The sequence below is a fragment of the Felis catus genome, chromosome B1, assembly GCF_018350175.1.
Source record: "Felis catus isolate Fca126 chromosome B1, F.catus_Fca126_mat1.0, whole genome shotgun sequence".
Classification (NCBI taxonomy): domain Eukaryota; kingdom Metazoa; phylum Chordata; class Mammalia; order Carnivora; family Felidae; genus Felis; species Felis catus.
This window is the reverse complement of record NC_058371.1, coordinates 63,375,221-63,399,332: the sequence shown is the minus strand read 5'-3', so window position 1 is coordinate 63,399,332 and position 24,112 is coordinate 63,375,221. Positions and strand designations below refer to the sequence as shown.

General features: G+C 38.9%; 1 pseudogene; it reads left to right on the top strand.

Moving 5' to 3' along the window:
• The first annotated feature begins 163 nt into the window (after positions 1-163).
• Positions 164-23,992, top strand: LOC105260498 (annotated as a pseudogene).
• The last annotated feature ends 120 nt before the right edge of the window (positions 23,993-24,112 follow it).

The following is a 24,112-nucleotide window of genomic DNA, read 5'->3' as shown; positions in this document are numbered from 1 at the left end:
CCTGCCCAAGCCATGTGACCAGAACATGATCCCTCACGACCTTGCAGCTTGGCCTGGTGATAACTCGTCCTCTCTTGAAAACCTTCACTCACCCACCCCCATTCCCAGCACATCCTACATCCAGAAAGCCTTCTGCCCCTGCTAACATCAAGACCCCCACTGCATGCCCACACCACCTGTTGCCAATCGTCTGCTCCCCACCTGCATGCACCTGGAGGACTGCCTGATGTCTGCCTACAACTCCACTCCAGCCAACTTTCCTGCTGTTAGGTGGCCACAGCACACTTTATCCAAGAAGCCTGAACTCCTTCCAAACATGTCTTTCCTTGAGTATTCCCCCTCAGCCCTTATGTACTATATATAAAGTTTCCTCTGTCTTATAGTTACTCTTTATTAGAGTTACAAATTCTTATATCAAAATTCCTCTTTAACCTACTATGCGGTTTCTATCTCCCAGTTAGACCCAGACTGGTACAGACTCTTTGATGTAGTTTGGTATACTAAACTCCACTCCTAATACCATTTTTCTCAGAGGAATATGTCACTTCTTCGCTCCTTGGAAACACCCACTTTATGAATGCTGAAAATTGGGCAGATAGAATAACTTCCACAGGGGTCTGCAATAGGTTCAAAACCAGATCTTAAATGACTAAAGAATTTCCTTCAATTCCTCGCTGAGTAAACAGTAAAGAATGAATTACAAATACAGAGCAAATCATTTTCTATGAAAGGCAAAACACAGAGATGAAATGAGACATCCAAAAACATAATCAAGCTTTGAGTCTAAGTTTTGTAACTTTCACTATAACCGGAACTGAGATGATACACCTTCATACTATGTAAGCATGTTTACTTTTGTTAGTGAGGTACATGTGACATGTGACATTATATTACTTTCAAGTGTACAACATGAGAATTCGATATTTCTATATATTGTGAAATGATCACAAGTCCAGTTAACATCCATTTCCATACATGGTTACAAACATTTTTTATTGTGATGATAACTTTTAAGGTCTACTCTCTTAGCAACGTTCAAATATGCAATACAGTATTATTACCTATAGTCATCATGCTGTACATTACATCTCATTAATTATTTATTTTATGACTGGAAGCTTGCCCTTTTGGACAAACTTCATCCATTACGCCCATTCCTCACCTCCTACCTCTGGCAACCACCAGTCTCTTCTGTGTATCTATGAGCTCAGGGTATTGGGGGGTGGGGGGGTGGGTTCTGGTCTAAGGTGTTTTTTTATATTTACATATAAATAAGATCATATGGTATTTGTCTTTCTCTGATTTATTTCAATTAGCACAATGCCCTCAAGATCCAGCCTTGTTATTGCAAATGGTGGGATCGCCTTCTTTTTATGGTTGCATAATATTTCATTTTATATATATATGTGTGTGTGTGTGTGTGTGTGTGTGTGTATACACACACACACACACATATATATATATATATATATATATATATATATCCCACATTTTCTTTATCCATTCATCCATCGATGGACATTTAGGTTACTTCCGTATCTTAGCTATTGTAAATAATGCTGCAATGAACATAGAGGTAGAGAAGTCTTTTCATGTTAGTGTTTTCGTTTTCTTCAGATAAATATCCAGAAGTGGAATTTCTGGATCTGTAGGCATGTTTATTAACATGTCATACATTCCAAGGGAGCACTCAGGGTCTGTTTCTTTCTTCTCTAAACATTCTATCACCAATGCTTCAGAGATTTGATCTTTTACTCTGAAATGTTAACAGCTAAAAAATTAAAACGACCTTCTTCACCCACACCAATCTCTCTCTCTCTCTCTCTCTCTCTCTCTCTCTCTCTCTCTTTCTCTCACACACACACACACACACACACACAGAGTTTGGTACATCTGAGTTCTAGTTGCATTTGTTCCTACATCCTATCATTTTTTTCTTCTCTCATTTGCAAATGCCACTATTACTTTTGAAAATCAGGTTATAATTCACTAAATTCAAAAATGTCTTAATTATAGGTCCTGCAGCCTTCTTAATCTATACCTCTTGAGCAATTATCTGTTTTTTTTTTCCATACTTGCCATGCCAACAGGTCTAAGATTAGAATTTACATTAGCAGCTCCCCAGCCCATGAGTTCCAAACTAAGAAGAGAGAACCTACTGTTACATTAACTTTTGACAGAAAATAACATCCTGTGCAAATACCTTTAAATCAAATTTGTCATGCTCCAGAGGGCCCATTTCTTTCAAAAGTGCAAAATTCAGAAGGGCAAGGAATAGAAATAAGAAGGTGTGATCTTGAGTGTGAAATATTCAGCTGTGAATTACTACATTAAATGTTCCTACATTTCAAAGAAAATGAAAATTCTCTAATAATCAACTGTCAGTCACAAACTAGTATGTATCTTATTAATTAATCTCTTAACAGGAATGACACCAAATATGAAGTCCAACCACACTAGTCTAGTTATTGTTTGATCTGCTTTTCTTGAACTTGTTAAAGAACATATCAGAAAAAATTCAGTATAGGAGAAAAAATGATAAGGGAGTTTGTTAGAAAACACAGGCTGAGTCAAGCCCTAGAAGATACTATCAACTGGGAAATATTGAATGCATTTTCAGCAAGACTTATGATGTTACAAACTGAAATCAAGTTACCTGAAAGGCACCAGATATAGAAATTGAAAAACTTATTGCAAGGAATGTCAAAAACTGAAAAATAATATTAAACAAAGTGGAGCCATGCATAATTCCTGTTAATATATTTATCATCAATCACCAGTTTCATATCAATTGCAGGTCTCTGATTCCTTCAAAGTTCTCTACAATTTCTGATTTTTCGTCTTTATTTTTTTTTTAACTTTCTGAAATTTTACTGTTGTAAAAGTTTCCACAGAGCCTGTGGTAGCCTGTTTTGAAGATGTTGCTATCCATTCATTATTTTCTCTTTGATCTATTCATATAATCTTTTTCCACCAAAGCTTATCTCCTTACATCATTTAGAAGCAATTGTTTGGCATTCTTTCCAGCGATCTCCTGAACTGCTCTAAAACCAGCCCCTCTCCCCATTGCTATTTCCATGATCCTAATACAGGCTCTCATCATCTTCTGCTCTAATGATTCCAGTAGATTCCAAACTTGTCTTTCTGGTTTCCCTGGTGCAATAGCTAACCCTCTTTCTTGAGGATGAACCAAGTGTAAAGACTTTCGTTCTACCAGATATCGAGGCTTATTATAAAGTTGTGATAATTAAGAAAATGTGGGGGTGCCTGGGCTCAGTCAGTTGAGAGTCCGTCCCACTTTGGCTCAGGTCATGATCTCACAGCTTGTGAGGTTTTTTTTTTTTTCAATATATGAAATTTATTGCCAAATTGGTTTCCATACAATACCCAGTGCTCATCCCAAATGGTGCCCTCCTCAGTACCCACCCTCCCCTCCCTCCTACCCCCCATCAACCCTCAGTTTGTTCTCAGTTTTTAAGAGTCTCTTATGCTTTGGCTCTCTCCCACTCTAACCTGGTTTGAGCCCTGTGTTGGGCTCTGTGCTGACAGCTCAGAGCCTGGAGCCTGCTTCAGTTTCTGTGTCTTCCTCTCTCTCTGCCCCCTTCCCACTCACTCTGTCTCTCTCTCAAAAGTTAATAAAAACATTAAAAAATTAAGAAAGAAAGAAAAAAGAAAATATGGCATTAGTGCAGCAATAGAGAAGTAAACCAATGAAGTGGAATAAGGAGTCCAAGAATGGACCCACACATCCTGAGCACTTGATTTATAACTAAGATGGCAAGGCAAGGCAGTGGAGAAATAATGTCCTTTGCAATCAATGATTCTGGAAGAAGTATGCATTCATATGGAAAATAATGAAGTTACAGCTTTAACTCATACACAGATAAGAATCATACCTTGTATGTCATACACTAATGGTGAAAGACAAAGCTGTAAAGCCTTTAAGAGCTCATAGGAGACTTCTTTGGGTCTTCAGGATAGGAAAAGTTATCTTAAATAAGACATAAAAGCAATCAAAAGAGAAGAAATTAGATCTATTTAAGTATATTAAAATTAAGAACTTATAATTCATCAAAAGATACATATTAAGGGATGTCTGGGGGGGCTCAGTTGGTTAAGCATCTGACTCTTGATTTCAGCTCAGGTCATGATCTTACAGTCGTGATACGGAGTCTTGCATCAGGTTCCACACGGAGCATGGAACCTGCTTAACATTCTCTTTCTCCCTCTCCCTCTGCACCTCTCTCTGCTCATGCTCTCTTTCTCGCTCTATCTCTCAAAACAAATAAATAAACATTTTTAAAAGATACATATTAATAGAGTGAAAAAAAACCAAACAAACCCAAGAATGGGAAAAGCTACTGTAGCATGTAAAATGAGACATTTATATGCAAAACATGTTAAAAACAAAACAAAACAAAACCCTACAAAACATTAGAAAAAGTCACAAACATTAGGAAAAAAGGACGGAAGGGGTGCCTGGGTGGCTCAGTCAGTTAAGTGTCTGACTTTGACTCAGGTCATGATCTCTTGGTTCTTGGATTCAAGCCCTGCGTTGGGCTCTGTGTTGACAGCTCAGAGCCTGGAGCCTGCTTGGGATTCTGTGTCTCCCTCTCTCTCTGCCTCTTCCCCATTCATGCTCTCTCTCTCTCTCTCTCTCTCTCTCTCTCTCTCAACAGTGAATTAACATTAGAAGAAAAAGAAGAAAGGAAAAAGGACAGAAGACTTGAACAGACACTTCATAAAAAAGAAACTGAATGGCTAAAAATATGTGAAAGAATGCTCAGCCTCATAAATAATGAGAAAATGCAAACGTGAATCAGAAGGAGATTCCACTACACATCTGCCAGATTGGCAAAAACGACTGACTACTGCACTGACAGTATCAGGTGCTGACAAGGACACGGAGCACTGAGAACACCCACACCGCTGGCAGTAGGCAAAATGGTCATGCCACTTTCAGAAATATTTTGGCCTCTTCTCCTGAATTTGAAGATATGCCTCTCTTATGACGCAAAAAAGGCACCCTCTTGAGAAACTTGTATGCTTGTGCAGGAGGAGGTACGTAAGGACAGCCACAGCTACGTTGCTTATAATGATCCACAGGATGGAAGCTACTGATGTATCTATCAACAGTACATTGTCTAGTGTGTTCATATATGGAAGACCACCTGTCAATGAAATTGAATAAACTACAACTACACAAAGCAAGTAATAGCATTAAGCGAAAGAAGCAAGATGCAAAAGAGTATATACAGAATGACTTCATTTATAGAAAATTCAAAGCAAGCAAAACTAAAATGTAGTGTTTAAAGTTACACACATAGGTGGTTAACTCTGCAGAGGTGGTAAAGCTCTAAAGCTAAACAAGGCCTTGATCATCATTAAGCATTGTGGTCAATTTAACAGGGTAAGTGAAGGGGAAAGTGTGAGGGAGAAAATGAGAATAGTAAGAGAGTTCTGGTGTTCAGGCAAGGCTCCATCTCTGACCTGGGTAGTGGTTACATGGGTATTCGCTTTGTAATTGTTCCTGTAAAAAAAAAAAATAATGTTTATTTATTTTTGAGAGAGAGACAGAGAGACAGAGCATGAGTGGGGGAGGATCAGAGAGAGAGACACAGAATCGGAAGCAGGCTTCAGGCTCTGAGCTGCCAGCACAGAGCCCGATGTGGGGTTCAAACCCACAAACTGTGAGATTATGACCTGAGCCAAAGTTGGACGCTTAAATGACTGAGCCACCCAGGTGCCCCTATAATTTTTCAATAAACGGTACCTTTAGGTTTTGCATACTTTTCTCTACATGGGCTTTACTTTACAGTATAACCAGATTGGAAAAAAAATATGTTTCCACTAGATAAATGTGAATCAAAGTACATAACCTTATTCCTTATAGATTCCATTGGATCAATTACCTTTAGCTCAGAAAATACTTGCTCCCATCAGAATTTTTTCGATTTACTTATCTTGTAGTCTTTGCATTTTTATAGGCTAGAAATGCTTCTCTATACCTCTAAATTTGGCTCTCAGAAACTTTTCATTATGGAGACTAACTATTGTCATGGGAATGATATCCAGATAGAATCTAGACATGCTATAATAAAAAAAGAAAAAAGTCAAATAACTGGGAATATTTTAAAGCCAATGGGAAGGATAACAATTGGCAGTATCTTACCGACAACAGTGAGAAAACCCTAAGGGCTACAGGCTGCTGTCCTGCCTGTGACCAGAGCACCGGTGGCCTAGACTGCCCATTCCTGCTCTTTCTTGTCCTTTTCAATTCTCTCTACATAGCTGATAAATTAAATTAAATTTATCTGGGTGGCTCAGCCAATTAAGCATCTGAGTTCAGGTCATGATCTCACAGTTCATGAGTTTGAGCCCCTAGTCCAGCTCTGCGCTGACAGCTCAGAGCCTAAAGCCTGCTTCGGATCCTGTGTCTCCCTCTCTCTCTGCCCCTCCCACCTCACGTTCTGTCTCTCTTTCTCTCAAAATAAATAAACATTAAAAAAATTATTTTAAATTTTGTATTATTCTATTGCTGCTACTACTGCCACCTTATAATTGTGTAGCTTATTATCCAGTAATTTCTTCACTGAACATCGAGTTGCTGGTCAAACACAAGACACCGCTGGGTACTGCTCCTCAGAAGCTTTGCCTGTCATAGGCATAGTTACTTCATTATCCCATATAATCTCCAACAATGCTCCGGGGTAGGCAGTGGATATGTTGCTATCCATTGTTTGAGCGTTTTTTTAATTGGATTTTTTATTAGTTACCTTTTGCTATGAATAACTCGCCCCAAAACTTAGTGAAGCAACCTTTATGAAGCTCCAATTCTGCAAATCAGCTAGGCAGCTTCCTCTGGTTTGGGCTAGTTCAGCTAATTTTAGCTGGGCTCACTAGTGAGTCAGCCAGCAACTGGCTGACCTAAGATGGCCTCACTCAGTCATTGTCTGGCCAGGATGACAGGACAACTGGGCCACACATATTTCATCATTCTACAGGCTAACTCAGGCTTCTTCACGTGACGGTAGCAGAGTTCTGAGAGCAGCAAAAGCACATGCCAAATGTGCAAGCATGTTGCAAGTCTCTGTGTATGTCACATTTGCTAAAGTCCCTTGGTCAAAGCAAGTCACATGGTCCAGCCCAGAATCGGTGTGGGAGGATATAAGTAAAGGGTGTGAATGTAAAAGATGATAAATCTATGGCCATCTTTGGCATCCACTGCAGCCCTAGAATGCCTCTCCTAAGATCACACTGGTGGTATGTGGCAATCGAAGCACAGCTCATGGCCCCTCACTTGTAGCTCAGTGTTCTTTCCATCAGGGCAAACAAACAGAAGGAAGAGGGGAAGCTAATGGAGGTAGAAATTGGGGAGGGTGTGCAGGGGAAGATGATAAGGAAGTCACAGGGTAATTCAGATCACAAAGCTTACTCAGTTAAAGTGGTTATGGTGGTGAAATTAACTGAGCAATCACCACATGTTGCTTTGTTTTATGCAATACTAACCAATTCTAGAATGTTCTAATCATCAGCAACATAAATGTGAAGAGCATTGATCCACTCGTCCCATCTTCTTATATCTTTTCACGTCTTCCCCACCTCCCCAGGATTACCATCTCAACACAACTTTCTGGCCATCGGTCAGGAATCTGCAATTTCCCTTGCAAGTGCACACAACACTTAAGTCAGTTTCACAAAGCAGATGTCCATTAAATTTGGTTGACTAAATGAGAAGTAGCACAGAGAATATACTAAAACATCAAACCATTGCCCCCAGGAATATTTATTTTATTAGTACTACTGTAAATGCTGCAAAGAGTGTTCAGCCCTGGCATGCCACGGGAGTTCCTCATTTGCAACTCTGGTTTTCCATTGTTGTCATTTCATGTGAAGAACATTGCAACTCAGTCCACAGTTTGGAAAGGTCAAGAGGCATTAAAGTACTTGAGGGGATGTGTTTGGCTAGTTTGACTACAACCTGGTTTGGCTCACACTCCTGCACTTACTAGCTCTTCATCTTTGAGCAGGTTGTTAGTACTGAGACTCAGGTTCTTCATCTGTAAAATGAGGATCACAGCGTTTACCTCAAAGACCATGTGAAGGATTGAATAGAATCAATCTGGGGGCACCTGGGTGACTCAGTCCGTTAGGCATCTGACTCTTGATCTCAGCTCTGGTTTTGATGTGGGGATCATAGGTTCAAGCCCCACTTTGGGCTTCACATTGGGCTCCTTGATGGGTCCCACATTGGCCCTGTGTTGGGCTCCGTGCTGAGCATGAAGCCTACCTAAAAACAAACAAACAAAAAAACCCCAAAAAAAACAAAAAACAAAAGAATCAATATGTAGGTAGCATGCATAGCACAGAGCTAATTGTGAATACTCTTTATATGATCATCTCTACTATTACTAATAATAGAAATCATTATAAGGCAAATAATTTATTGTTTCACAGATTGAGATAATAGGGGAAACTGGGAGATCTATTTCTAAGGAATTCCCAGATTTTCTTTTTTTGTTGGTTTTCGAAAGTTCATTAAATCTCATTTACAGCAAACCAGAGAAGCCATTTCCTGATGTCCTCTCATGTATTAATTAATTTGCTCAGACCCTTCTCTACACTACCTGCAGCTCCCTTTCCCTATTCAGAGGACAGATGTTATTGACCTTCCTTCACTCCCATCAGGAAACTGCTCCGCCTTCTTTCTAGAGTCTCTGACCATCTTTCTATGTATATTTAAAAGCACCACAGGGATGAAAAAAAATCAGGCTGATAAAGATGCAGCCTAGTCCTTTATTAAAAAAAAGAAAGCCATCTTTCTGAATAAAGATTAGAGATTTCAGTGCTAATATCCTTCTTGAAAAAAATCATGTTTCAATGCAGATAAGGAAGAAAGGCAAACTCTTTGCAACGACAAATCTTATTCTTCATTGGGCCCTCATTGTTTCATAAACAATAATACGCACACATTAGGAGGAGAATATCTTGTTGAAACAATAAATGGCCCCTTAGGACCTCAAAGTGCTTTGAGGAAATTGCTATTAATTTTTCCAATCACCCTGTAGCAATAAAAATCTCAATTCACAGAATTAAATTGAGATCTCAAGAGTCAGGTGGCAAATGCATAGTAAAGAGGTCCCCCAGTAGTCTACTTTCTGAAAATATTTTGGTCATTTTCATGAAGGGTTATTATGAAAAATGAATACCAACAGTTCAATAACTTTGTCAGCTATTCTGAAGAAAAGTTTTCAAAGAAACCAGGCAAGTCTGACTTTCCTTTCAGGATTACTTGAAGAAGAACTGGCTGAGATGGATCAGAGGGGAAAAAATGTGAAAAAAATAAAGCAGAATATGCAAAAAGAAAAAGAGAAGTCTGCTAAGAGCAGGCTGTGTCCTCCTAAAACATAAGTAATAGGTATGATTTCATTCAGAGATGTGGATTCAAAGGATCTTTCATATAAAATTGTTTGGAGTACACCAAAAAGTCTACTCTGATTAAAACTCTTTTCTCCAACAGTTCCTACTGGGATTTATCATTCACTTAGATTAACTCACCAGCTCCTATGATAATCACTCATATCTAGGAATGGTACCACAATAAGTCACCATTACTGCAAATATTTTAGTGTAAATTAATTTATCTAAGGAAAACTAAACAGACTAGATTTTTTTATTTCAAAGAGTATAGATTCAGAGCATATCTGCTGGGACATCACAGCAGAGTCCTGAGCAAGCAAGGGACAATCAGAGGACATGTTGTTGATGTAGGACAGAATGCTCAGGCTATAGTTAGACCACTTTCTCTATGCCTCAACTTGCTCCTTGTAAAAGAGGAATGATTCTGTCCTGCTTAGTTCTCAGAGTCACTGTGAAAATCAAATTCAATAATATTCTGAAACACTCAAGTGTTTCATTCAAATATAAAAAATAAATAAATAAAGAATGGGTCCTAGAAGTGTGGCAAGGGTTATAAGGACAAAAAACATTCAGATGGGATAAGAGTAATGATAAAAATAAATGACTACATAGATAAATAACATAAGAAATGTCGGTTACTAAGTTTTGCTTGAAATCACTCCTGGAAAACAGTGTAGATATTTTTTATTCAAGGACATAAAATAAGGATAAAAATAAGACAAGTTGCTGCATTAAATGAAGATTTTCTAGCATTTATAAAAAAAAAAAACCCTGGAGACATGAAAGTCAGTCTCTTTCCTTGATCTCTCCTTAAAGAAAAGGCAATTGCTAAAAAAAGAAAAAAAAAGTAGTAGATTTTCAAGCCCTGATGTGCACAGATGCCCATGAGATCTGAAATGAAAAAAAACAAAAAAACAAAAAACAACCTCTTAAACCATAGTCTTAGATAGTTTTCATTATTTATATGTATGTTTGTAAATGCAGATTAAAAAGGTGTAAAAAACACACTGGACTATTAATAGTGTTTCCTTCAGGGAGAAAGGTGAGGCTGGGGAAAGCTGGGAAGGAGGACTTTCTTTACACTTTTGTAATATTTGAAAAATCTCTAATCATATATTTTATGACTTTTTAAAAAATAGCATGATAGATATTATGATAGACATATGCAGTTTCTAACCATGGGAGATGGGATCAGCTGAGACTTAATAACTAAGCAGGAATCAGTCAGACAGAATAGTAGAGGAAAGGCACTTACGGCAGAGAATTAGCATGTGCAAAGGCACAGGGGTCTAGGAGGAGGAGAGGTATCCATTATGTGTGGTAGTTTGGTAAAAGCAAATCCTAGGTGGATATGGTAGAAGAGTGGAGGGTGATGGTAGAAGGCTGATCGTGGGGCCTGCGTAAGATGTTAAGGAATTTGAACTGTATTCTGAGCCGCTAGGAAGCCACTGATGGATTTGGGGTGGGGGGAGGGTGGGGGGGGGTAGATAACATGCTGCAGTTTGTGTTTCAGGGAGATGTCACTGAAAACAGTGTAGACAATGAATGGAGTAGAAGGAAAAACAATTAGGAAACACTATGAGCAAGGAAAGAGTTGTCAAAGCTCTTAACTAAAACCATGGAAAGGAATCAAGAAACTATTGGTTATTTGCAACTACAGTTTAAAATGAAGATGCAGTCAAGAGGTAAGGCTTTAATAATCAGCATTTCCTGGGATGCCTGGGTGGCTCCGTCAGCTAAGCATCTGACTTCACCTCAGGTCATGATCTCGGGTTCGATGGTCTGATTCCTGCATGGGGCTCTGTGCTAAAAGCTCAGAGCCTGTTTCGGATTCTGTGTCTCCCTCTTTCTGCCCCTCTCCCGCTCGCACTTTCCCTCTCTCTCTTTCTCTCTCTTTCAGAAATAAACACTAAAAAATTAAAAAAAAAAAAAAGAATCAGCATTTCCCAATTCCATTATTCATGTTCTCCATCACAATCTAAGAAAAACCCACTACTATCTTTTACTCAGTAATTTTTTTGACTCACATTAAGCCTCATGCTAAGCAGAAAAATAATAGGTTTGATACACTGTGGTTTTCTACTACACCTTAATATAAGCACATATAAATTAAAATTAAAATGCATCTAAGTCTTCTTAAATACCAGCAATGAAAACTATACCACACTTTAGGACACATAGGATCAATTGCTTCCATTTCTAAAACCTATAAGTCTATGTTATTTAACCAAAAGCTTCCTTTGAAATTTGAGCCCCCAAAATGTTATAAGCATTTTGTCCAAGATTTAGCTTAGATTGAGTATGGTCTCCAGATCTAGTAACTCAGAATTGCAAATTCTCAGACCCTACTAAAGCAGAAATTCTGAAGGTACAAGGGACTAATCTATGTTTTAAGAAACTTCCATATGAATTGGATGCCCCTACCTAAAGTCTGAGAACCACTGCTTTGGGCCATGCACAAGATTTCTCCAGCAAAGAAACTGAGGCAATCAGGAGAAAGTAGGTAGGATCATTTCCAACTCAGTGCTCTTACATCTAATAACATCTATTATTCTTTTTTATTATCCAAATCCATACTGTGCCTTTTAGAACCATGCTCAGTTCATTGACAACCATTAACTAGATCAACTGAGGATAATGATGCATTTGTGGTTTTCTAGATCTCTAGTGTACCACTTCTCAAATTCTTATACTACAGTTACTACCTTCATAATTCTGTTCCAACCATGTATCACATATTGTACCCACATATTATTTACTTAAAGTTTTTCCTTAAATAAATTCCCTTTTTTATTTTAATAAATTAAAGGACAAATTTATATTACTACCATCACCAGAAAGTACCACTTGCTGTGAGTAAAAGCTAACTACAAAGAAGAATACAATGTCAGATTCTACCCTTATTTGTCAAAAGTTCTGCTCTGATGACATGATACTCTTTGTATAAAACCCAAAGACTGCACCAAAAAATTGCTATAACTAATACATGAACTTATCAAAGTCACAGGATATAAAATCAATGCGTAGAAATCTGTTGCATTTCTATACACCAATAATGAAACAGCAGCAGAAGAAATCAAGGAATCAATCCCATTTGCAATTGCCCCAATAACAATTAGATACCTAGGAATAAACCTAACTAAAGAGGTAAAAGATCCATACTCTAAAAACTATAGAACACTTATGAAAAAAATTGAAGACACAAAGAAATGGAAAAGCATTCCATGCTCATGGATTGGAAGAACATTGTCAAAATATCTATACTACCCAAAGCAATCTATACATTAATGCAATCCCTTTCAAAATACCACCAGCATTTTTTACAGAGCTAGAACAAACAATCCGAAAATTTGTATGGAACCACAAAAGACCCCCAATAACCAAAGCAATCCTGAAAAAAAAAAAGCAAAGCTGGAAATATCATAATTCCAGATTCCAAGCTATATTATAGAGCTGTAGTCATCAAGACAGTATGGCACAAGTGCAAAAACAGACACATAGATCAATGGAACAGCAAAGAAAACCCAGAAATGGACCCACAACTATATGGGCAACAAATCTTCAAAAAAGCAGGAAAGAATATCCAAAGGAAAAAAGACAGTCTTTTCAACAAATGATGTTGGGAAAACTGGCTGGCGACATGCAGAAGAATGAAACGGAACCACTTACTTACACCATACACAAAAATAAACTCAAAATGGATGAATGACCTAAATGTGAGATAGGAAACCATCAAAATCCTAGAGGAGAACACAGGCAGCAACGTCTTTAACCTCAGCCGCAGCAGTTTCTTACTAGACACATCACCAAACGCAAGGGAAACTAAAGCAAACATGAACTATTGGGACCTCATCAAGATAAAAGCTTCTGCACAGTGAGTTAAACAATCAACAAAACTAAAAGGCAGCCTATGGAGTGGGAGAAGATATTTGCAAATGGCACATCTGATAAAGGGTTAATATCCAAAATCTATAAAGAACATATCAATTTCAACACCCCAAAAAACAAATAATCCAGGTAAGAAATGGGCAGAAAACATAAATAGATACCTTTCCAAAGAAGACATCCAGATGGCTAATAGACACATGAAAAGATGCTCAATATCATTCATCATTAGGGAAATATAAATCAAAACCATGGTGAGATATCACTTCATACCTGTCAGAATGTCTAAAATTTATAACACAAGAAACAACAGATGTTGGTGAGGATGTGGTGAAAGGAGAAGCCTCTTGCCCTGCTGGTGTGAATGCAAACTGGTGCAGCCACTCTGAAGAACAGTATGGAGGATCCTCAAGAGACTAAAAAGAGAACTACCCTACAATCCAGCAATTGCACTATTAGGTATTTACCCAAAGGATACAAAAACCCAGATGGAAGGAGTACATGCACCCCGATGTTTAACAGCATTATCGACAATAGCAAAACTATGGAGAAAGCTCAAGTGTCCATCGAATGATGAATGGATAAAGAAGATGTGATATTTATACAATGAGATATTACTCAGCCATCAAAAAGAATGAAACCTTGCTATTTGCAATGACATGGTTGAAGCTAGAGTGTATTATGCTGAGCAAAATTAGTCAGCTGGAGAAAGACAAGTACCATGTGATTTCACTCATATGTCGAATTAAAGAAACGAAACAGATGAACATGTGAGGGGGGTGGAAAGAAGAGCAGGAAACAAACCACAAGTGACTTGTAACAATAGAGAACAAACTGAAGATTGTTGGAGGGGAGGTGGGTGCAGGATGGGCTAAATGGGTGATGGATATTAAGGAAGGCACCTGTGAAGGGCCCTGGGTGTTGTATATAAGTGATGAATCACTGACTTCTACTCTGGAAACCAGTATCGCACTGTATGCTAACTAAAATTTAAATTAAAAATAAAATAAAATAAAACAGGACCAAAAAAAAAAGAAAGGAATTGCCTGATTATTGTTAGTTAAGTAATTTGCCTGATCCCCGAAATCCTCAAAAAAAAAAAAAAAAAGGAAAAAGAAAAAGAAAGAAGAAAGAAAGAAAGAAAGAAAGAAAGTGACCTTCCAATAAACAAACCATATTTTAAGGTTTATTTACCTAAAAATAAATTTGCTCATTAGGACTGCATTCCTTTATTATCAAGGGTGGTTAGCCCATATTAGAAGAGTGTTCAAGTTTCATACCTAACTTGATGTACTCTGGATAGAAAAAGCATTAAAATGGATGTAAGTTTCTCAACATGTGATTCAGTATTAGTTACCTATATGAGCATAAACCCCCCAAATCATTCCGTTCTGGGAGTGATTCCTATCCCACACTTCAGGAAATGCTAGCTTAAACCATAAGTACAAGCTAGATAAACTCTGAGAGTGCAGATTTAGAACAGGAAAGTTCTAAAAATAAAACCTTCATATTTAAGAAGTGAACCAAAAAAGAAAAGCAAACAAGGGTGACTAGAACCTGGCCTGAAGTGAGAAGCAGGACCTAAAAGGGTCAGAGAAAAGCTAGACACAGAATTGCCACTGAACCCAGGAGAGAAGGAATTTAGGAAAAGAAAGCACCAGCAAGAATGAATGATCTAGCACGAACATCTGCCTTCCAACCAACCCTAAACCCAAACAATGACATAAATAATTTTATTTTGTAAAAATCCATGTATTTTGTAAAAGTATTACCAATGGAACAGGAGTTTTAAGGAATTCCTGAAAGAGATAATTCCCTTTCCTTTCTCTCTCTTCCAGCTATCACAGCTGCCACAAGGAAAGAAGGCTAAAGGGAAGAAGGTGGTCTTGGACCCTGCTGTCATGAAGAAGCAAGAGGCCAAAAAAGGTGGTCAGTCCCTTGTTAGAACAAGGGACAGGACATCCAGCCTCAAAGGGACTTCACTCTGTGAAATGTCCCCTCTGTATCTGGTTGCAGTGGCAAAGGCTCTTCCCTTTAAACATCTGAAAATTCCTTCTGTCATTAACCAGTTCACCCAGGGCTTGGCCCACCAAACAGTTATTCAATTGCTTAAGTTCATCCACAGATTCAGACCAGAGACAAAGCAAGAGAAGAAGCAGAAAATTTTGGCCTGAATTGAGAACAAAGTTGCTAGCAAAGGGGATGACCCCACTAAGAGGCCACCTGTTCTTCAAGTGGGGGTTAATACTGTCCCCACCTTAATGGAAAATAAGAAGTCTCAGCTGATAGTGATTTTACATTCTGTGGACCCCACTGAGCTGGTTGTCTTCCTGTCTGCCCTGTGTCATAAGGTGGGTGTCCCCCATTGCGTTATCAAGAGGAAGGCCAGGCTGGGCATCTGGTCCACAGGAAAACCTCACACAGGTTCACTCAGAAGACAAAGGAGGTCTGTCCAAGCAGGTGGAAGCTATGAGGACCAATGACAATGACAAATATGATGAGATCCACCATCTCTGGGGAGGCATCGTCCTGGGTCCAAAGTCAGTGGCTTGTGTTGCTGAGCTGGAAAAGGCAAAGGCTAAAGAACTGGCACCAAACCGGGCTAAGTGTGCACTGCTGAGTCGTCCATACGTAAAGGTAATATGAGTTCATTTTCAGCCAGTATTGGAAGGAAGGAAGGAAGGAAGGAAGGAAGGAAGGAAGGAAGGAAAAGAGAGAGAGAGACAGAGAAAGAGAGAAAGAAAGAAAGAAAGAAGAAAGAAAAGAGAGAGAAAAAAAGAAAAAGAGAGTGGGAGGGAGGGAGGGAGGAAGGAAGGAAGGAAGGGAAAGAGAGAGAGAGAGAGAAAGAGAAAGAAAGAAAGAAAGAAAGAAAGAAGAAAGAAAAGAGAGAAAAAAGAAAAAGAGAGTGGGAGGGAGTGAGGAAGGAAGGAAGGAAGGGAAAGAGAGAGAGAGAGAGAAAGAGAAAGAAAGAAAGAAAGAAAGAAAGAAAGAAAGAAGAAAGAAAAGAGAGAAAAAAGAAAAAGAGAGTGGGAGGGAGTGAGGAAGGAAGGAAGGAAGGGAAAGAGAGAGAGAGAGAAAGAGAAAGAAAGAAAGAAAGAAAGAAAGAAAGAAAGAAAGAAGAAAGAAAAGAGAGAAAAAAGAAAAAGAGAGTGGGAGGGAGTGAGGAAGGAAGGAAGGAAGGGAAAGAGAGAGAGAGAGAAAGAGAAAGAAGGAAAGAAAGAAAGAAAGAAAGAGAAAGAGAAAGAAAGAAAGAAAGAAAGAAAGAAAGAAAGAAAGAAAGAGAAAGAAATAAAGAAAAAGAGAGGAAGAAAGAAAGAAAGAAAGAAAGAGAAAGAAAGAAAGAAGAAGAGAGGAAGAAAGAAAGAAAGAAGAAAGAAAAGAGAGAGAAAAAAAGAAAAGGAGAGTGGGAGGGAGGGAAGGAGGGAGGAAGGAAGGAAGGGAAAGAGAGAGAGAGAAAGAGAAAGAAGGAAAGAAAGAAAGAAAGAAAGAAAGAAAGAAAGAAAGAAAGAAAGAGAAAGAAATAAAGAAAGAGAGGAAGAAAGAAAGAAAGAAAGAAAGAAAGAAAGAAAGAAAGAAAGAGAAAGAAAGAAAGAAAGAAAGAAAGAAAGAAAGAAAGAAAGAAAGAAAGAAAGGAAGAAAGATTCCTGAAAGAAAACAGATGACACCAAATGATACATGGAGAAACAAAACCACATGCACGTGTACGCTGACAGAGGTCCAACAGGTTTAATGAAGGTTAACAGCTTTATCAAGGTTTTACCAGGGATTATTTCAACGTAGAAAGTCGTATAGACACCTCCTTTGCTCATCTACGTTATAATAAAAATTAACTACATTATTTACATTGTAATAAAAGTTCCATAATAACTAAACAGTATTTGTGATACCAAACAATATATTTTAGTTAAATGGGTGTATTCATTGTCTATTGCTGAGTATCAAATTATCCGACAATATGGCCTGTTAAAACAACACCCATTTATTACACCACAGTCTCTGTAGGTCAGGAATCTGGACGTGACCAACTGAGTCCTCATTGCTTCATGGTCTCTCACAAAGCTGCAGTGAAAGTGTTGGCTCAGTGAATGCAATCTCATCTGTGGGCTCTACTGGGGAAGCATGTCACTCAATAGTTGTTGGAAGCATTCAGCTCTTCATTGGCTGTTAGGCGAAGGACCTCAATTCATCGATTGTTCTTGTCTGGATGTGGCCCTCAGCTTCTTGCCTCGGGGCTTCTCCAACACAGCGACTTGCCTTATCAAAGTACACACAAGCCAAAAAAGCAATAGAGGGAGTCTGCTAGCAAGAAAAAAGTCCCAATATTTCATAATCTAATCATTGAAGTGACATTCCCTCAATGTTGCCGTAAATAACAGAAGGCAGGGATCATTGGCAGACACTGCAGAAGCTGCCTTACCCAGAAGAGTCCTTCTCACCCAAATAATTACATTTAGTTCTAGATAGACACTAAAATTATATCTAAGCTTTTCATTTTACAGATGAGAAAACTGAGACACAGGGTGATTGTATAACTCATTCAAGTCTAGTCTAAAGTGAGAACCAAGGTCTGCTTAGCCCGTTTTACTGTTTTTTTTTTTTTTACCCTACACCATAACTGCTGCTTTTTTTTTTTAATGTTTATTCATTTTGGGAGAGAGAGAAAGAAAGCAGGGGAGGGGCAGAGAGAGAATCCCAAGCAGACTCCGCACTGTCAGCCCAGAGCCAACACAGGGCTCAAACTTACCAACCCTGAGGTCATGACCTGAGCTGAAATCAAGAAGTTGTATGCTTAACTGACTGAACCACCCAGGCACCCTTTACTGTTTCTAAAGTCTAGGACAAGTGCCATATCTCAACTGCTCCAGCCTGTTGACAACCCTTTCTCTGAAGGGTAACATGAATTCTCTATGTCACTTCCATGGTAGTTAACCAAACAATACCTGATGACTTTTTTTTTTTTAATTTTTTTAACGTTTATTCATTTTGGGGAGAGAGAGAGAGAGAGAGAGAGAGAGAGTGTGTGTGTGTGTGTGTGTGTGTGTGTGTGTGTGTGAGTGGGGAAGGGGCAGAGAGAGAGAGAGAGAGAGAAGGACACAGAATCCAAAGAAGGCTCCAGGTTCCAAGCAGTCAGCGCAGAGCCGGGCACGGGGCTCGAACCCATGAACCATGAGACCATGACCTAAGCCAAAGTCAGACGCTTAACCGACTGACCCACCTAGGCGCATCTACCTGAATGAATGTTTAATGTTCTACGGTAGCTACCTTAGCTCCCCCTAAAACCTCTTCTAAGAAGGAACTATATTTCATGCATCCTCTTGTCCCTTGTAAAGAAAATTCTAGAAGCCTCCTACCCACAAAAGGAACTTAGTGAAACGTGTGTTGACTGACAAAATTTAAAAACTGCAAGAAAGCATAAATGTTAGAGAAGGAGAAATTGTATAATTTGCTTTTGACAGTCATATAACATCCTCAAATTGTCAAATAAAAATTTCCTTAAGTAATTTTTTATGGGATAATGTAAGGTCAATGAATTAATAAGAGCAAGGGTCAGCACTGTCCATCTAGTAAAGTTCAATATGAGGAAACCTAAAGACAAATTAGTTCCCACCTCTCAGCCCATGGCCCTGGGCTGGTTAGCATTTTCACTCATTGGGTTCTGTGTTTGCATGAGGAGATTTGCAGCCTACATTATAAGAGTGTAAAAGATACATAACTGACAGAGAAATACTTGGAAGTTGCATACCATTGAAAATGTATACAAAACATTCAACACTTGAGAAGAGAAAAATCACAATTTCTTCTATTCCTATACCAGTGCCCTAATCCACTTTCCTTTCCTCTATATGAAATAAATAGATCCCCAAATAAACTGGAGGATAAAACCAGTACTTAACAAACTCCTCAAAACCAATAGCTGCACATTTCGTCCAAGTCATATGAATTCCTCCACTTTGTAAACCTTAAGAGACAACAAGAAACTATGAAGATGACCTGTTTCACTTTTTTGAGACATTCTGGGTAAAATAAAGTATAATGTATGGTTTCCTCAAAATTCAAAGACTAAGGAAATATTCTAACCCGTAGAGTAGAGTAGAGTAGTTCTACTAAACACTGGTATAGAAAACAATCTTGAAGCAATTGCTTGTTTCTATCAAGACAGGTGATTGTAACGTGTGTGCAGGTGAATTGAGGGGACAGCAATGTAGCTGTATATAATCAATTAATTCCAGCAATGCTATTGACAGAAAATTCCAGAAACACACCAGTGAAGTACCTGCAGTCTTTACGATGTTTCCACTTTTCTAAAAATATTTCACATTTGTCCCCACAATCTTATCAAAGGGAGTCAGGAATTTTACTCAAAGCTGTGAACTGGGTCTTGTATGCTCTGTAAGATTTAAACAGATCAGGTTCTTATTTCCTACATGAATACATTTATGATAAGCAAGTCTTTGATTAGCTGTTGGCTGTGCAAAGACCAGACACACCCTTCTGCACCTTGGATTGATATGCACTGAAACATCCCTAACATTTTGAATTATTTATTTTAGGAGGGCTTAAGCCAAAAGACTGGGAAAATACTATCAATGCCAAGCCCTTCTCTTCCCCCAGAAGGCTTGTCTCTTGCCTCTTACAACAAAGTAAAGAAGATTCTAGTTTTCCTTACCAGAATCTTTTTAGGTGCCTAAGGCAGGGCAGATGGGAGGTGGAGAGAGAATATAAACTGTTTTGGAGTTCCTTCACATGAAGAAAAAAAAAGTTGTATCAAGATTTAAATACTCCTGCCTCAACAAACACAAATAACCAAGCAAAAGTTAGCTTACAAAAAATTCAAATTGCTGCCCTGGAGGAAAAAAGCTCAAACTAACAGATGCTCTGTCATTTTAGCAATCTTTTAGAATATTGGGATTTAATAGCAGTTTATTATCTGCACCAATAACAACAAAAATGATGGGACTATAGGTCAGGCATTGAAACAAAATTATCCCTACTACATTATCTATAATATGACAATTGTGAAGAACCCATCAAGACTAAATAAGAAATGTTTTCTAATGAATGTTGCTATTGTGTTAAATGAGATTAATATGGGCCTTGAATTTTAGAAACATTGAATTAAGCAGCAGGTAATGAAAAGTGATTATCCTAATTAAGCAAAAAAAAAAAAAAAATACATACAATGGCCCTCTTCGTCACCAGAGATGCCCCCTTGCGTAGCATCAAACTTCCTCCTATGTGAACTCCGAGCTACCCTCTAGAGAGACCAGGATTTTGCTAAATACCCTGTATAACATCAAATAACGGTTTCTCCTCTATTCTGCAAACCAAAGAAAGAAATGGGATAACATTCTCTAATGATAATGCCATGAGTTCTTCAGAAGAAAGATTGTACTGATTAAAGAATTGCACATATCTGATTAAAGAATTTATTGCACATATCTGATTTAAAGAATTAAAGATTGCACATATCTGATTAAGGAAATCAGATATGTGGGTTTGGGAGACTCAAAACACAGTCTCCTCAAAGGTAGGCATTGGGCTCTGGCTCTGGCTGTCATGGGGACAGAGACTTAGGGTATGTTTGGGACAGGATGATATGCACATACCCTAGCTCGTGCAGAATGAAGTTTACAAAGGATCATGAAGATGGGCTCCCCTGCTTCTTATTTCATTTGCATCTGTGAAATCACTGAAATCCCTCCTCAAGATCTCAACAGAATCATAATATCAGGGGAAAAGTGCCTTTGGGTAAATCTCCCAGGGAAATTAAGAGGTAGAGCCATTAAATAGAAATGATACATATTTTATTTTGGCACCTGACCTTTTTATGTGGTTAATACATAAAAATAGCCCTAGAACATTTTTTCTTTTTCTTTTTCTTTTTTTCTAAGACAATCACTAAAGTTTTCTAGGTCTTGTATGTGTCAGACACTGTGCTAAGTGCTTCGACATTTGACATATTATCCAATTTAATCCTCGTAGCCCTGTATAGTAGTGTTTTATTTAATTTTATAAGTGAAAAAAAACTTAACCTCAGAGAAAAACAAAAGACAGAAGGTTGTTGATCATTTCTTGAGTAGGGTACAAATAAGATACGAGTTTATGATCATTAACATCTATAAAAAGCCATTCTAGGGGCACCTGGGTGGCGCAGTCGGTTAAGCGTCCGACTTTAGCCAGGTCACGATCTCGCGGTCCGTGAGTTCAAGCCCCACGTCGGGCTCTGGGCTGATGGCTCAGAGCCTGGAGCCTGTTTCCGATTCTGTGTCTCCCTCTCTCTCTGACCCTCCCCCGTTCATGCTCTGTCTCCCTCTGTCCCAAAAATGAATAAACGTTGAAAAAAAATTAAAAAAAAAAAGCCATTCTAAATATAAATAAAATAAAGATTTTTTTATTTTTCACAAGATTATGACTAGTGGAAAGTGTCCTTCTAAGCAGCAGGCTGCCCAATTCAGAGGTAAACTTGTCACAGTTTCGGCATCCTCTGATGACAGTTCTTATGACTCAGTTCCTTGGATCTCTCTGTAATTCCTAGTGGTTAAATGGAGCTCGTTCCTTGCATGAAATAGTCTGAGTTTGAATCCTAACTGTATGTTTGGGGTGAATACTAGCAATAGACTGGCTGTATTCCCTTAGGCATATTAGTCAACTTGAGAATTTGTAATGGGTTATTTAAAGAGGTGGGGGTAGGATGGTATCTATCTACATGGGGCAGTTTAGGTACAGCCTGAAATCCTTCCGCAAACTGACAAGAGAGCAATATGTAGACAGCTAACATTAAAAGGACCTTCAGGGACAAGATAGGCCACTGTCGTACCTCCTTTATACAGGTTGCATGCAAGACTCCCTCCGCAAAGAATCAATGATTTGGTTTCCAGCATTGCCCAAGTCTTCAATCGAAATCTCCCGAACTATTCCTGTGTCATTCCTCTATCTTCCCACCAGGGGGCAGGGTAGAGGCGACCCTAATCCAGCATAACCTCATTTTCTACTTCCTCATTCATTCTACTTCCAGGTGTAGATTGTTCCTTAAATGGTTTACGTTTTCCCTTTTGAATCTCAATGCCCTATATTGAAAGTCAAGGAAACTGAACACTGACTCTAGTTCTTTTTATTCCTTTTACAATATTCCTACTTCTTGGGGCAATATGGAAGTCTCTGATTAACCAGGGGGAAAGAAGTTAGAGGAAAGAACCGCTTAACGATACAATCTCAAGAATAGACTGAAATTTACGTCTGAAGTTAGAGTTATTTCTAACATTATTTATATGGGCAACAAAAACAAAAGTGCCAGATTCACTTAATAACGATCGTTTTGTTTACAGCTACTCCCTTGCAGTTTCCTTTCCTCTCCCCTATGATTTTGCACATTAGTGTACTTCAAAGCTACTCCTCTGAAATGAGACATTGACATTTGCTCCTATGGCAGCAGAAATTCAAGCAATTGAATGATACTGATTCTCAGCACAGGCCTTACTATCATGACCTCCTTCTACTCCCATAACCACAACCACCCACCACCACTGCCCCTTGTTCATATTTAACATTTTTTGCCGATGTTCCTTCCGTCTCTCACGCCTGTATCAAATGATAATGGGAAATCTGTCTTATAAACCGAATGCAAGTAAGCTCTAAATTCCAGGATGAGAAATTGCCTCAAATAATGAAAATATGAGCATTCACATATAGAATGGAGTGTTAGAAGTATATTATAATGCATAGAATATTCTGTTATTGCTGCTGGAAATTACTGTTTACAAAGCACCTTCCCATGTACTATTTGGTTAAATGTAACAGCTTAATACCTCTTGCAAAAGAAGTATCCCAATGAAAGGAAATGTTAGTGGTTTGTAATTTTTTTTTTTAATGTTTATTTATTTTGAGAGAGAGAGAGCACGCGCAAGCGGGGAAGGGGAGAGAGACACAGAATCTGAAGCAGGCTCTGGGCTCCACGCTGTCAGCACACAGAGGCGGGGATCTAATCCACAAATTGTGAGATCGTGACCTCGGCGGAAGTTGGATGCTCAACTGACCCAGCCCCTAGGCGCCCCTAGGGGTTTGTAATCTTAAGGAGAGCTGGCCTTTCTCCTGCTGAATGCTCACGAAAGCAGACATGCCTGGCTGGACTTTCACCTAGTAAGAGAGCCGCATGCCCAGTTTGGAGAAAGTAGGCTGCTGGAGGTTTGTAGAATGATATGGCAATCCTTTAAATGCAGTTATGTCTCGGGGTGCCTGGGTGGCGCAGTCGGTTAAGCGTCCGACTTCAGCCAGGTCACGATCTCGCACTCCGTGAGTTCGAGCCCCGCGTCGGGCTCTGGGCTGATGGCTCAGAGCCTGGAGCCTGTTTCCAATTCTGTGTCTCCCTCTCTCCCTGACCCTTCCCGGTTCATGCTTTGTCTCTCTCTGTCCCAAAAATAAATAAACGTTGAAAAAATAAATAAATAAATAAATGCAGTTATGTCTCTAAATGTTCCCATTATTTCTGTGATGTAATTCAACCAACTAGGCACCTTAAAGTTTTCAACAATTTTTCCTTTTGAAGTTCCATCGCTGGAGCTGCCAAATCAGTCTTTCCCTGCTGTTGACGGCCTGTGGCACAATGAACGTCACTACATGCCCCTTCCCATTTGTCAGCAATGGCAGAAACGTTCGTGGTACCTGTGACGGCCAAGTGATTGCCAAGTAATTAGCAAGGGCTGACGTCAGTTAGGCAACATCTCCTTCCGTAGGTTTCCATAAAGCAAGACTTGTGACAACTTTCTTGGAGTCTTAAAAATCAGAATTAGGGGCGCCTGGGTGGCTCAGT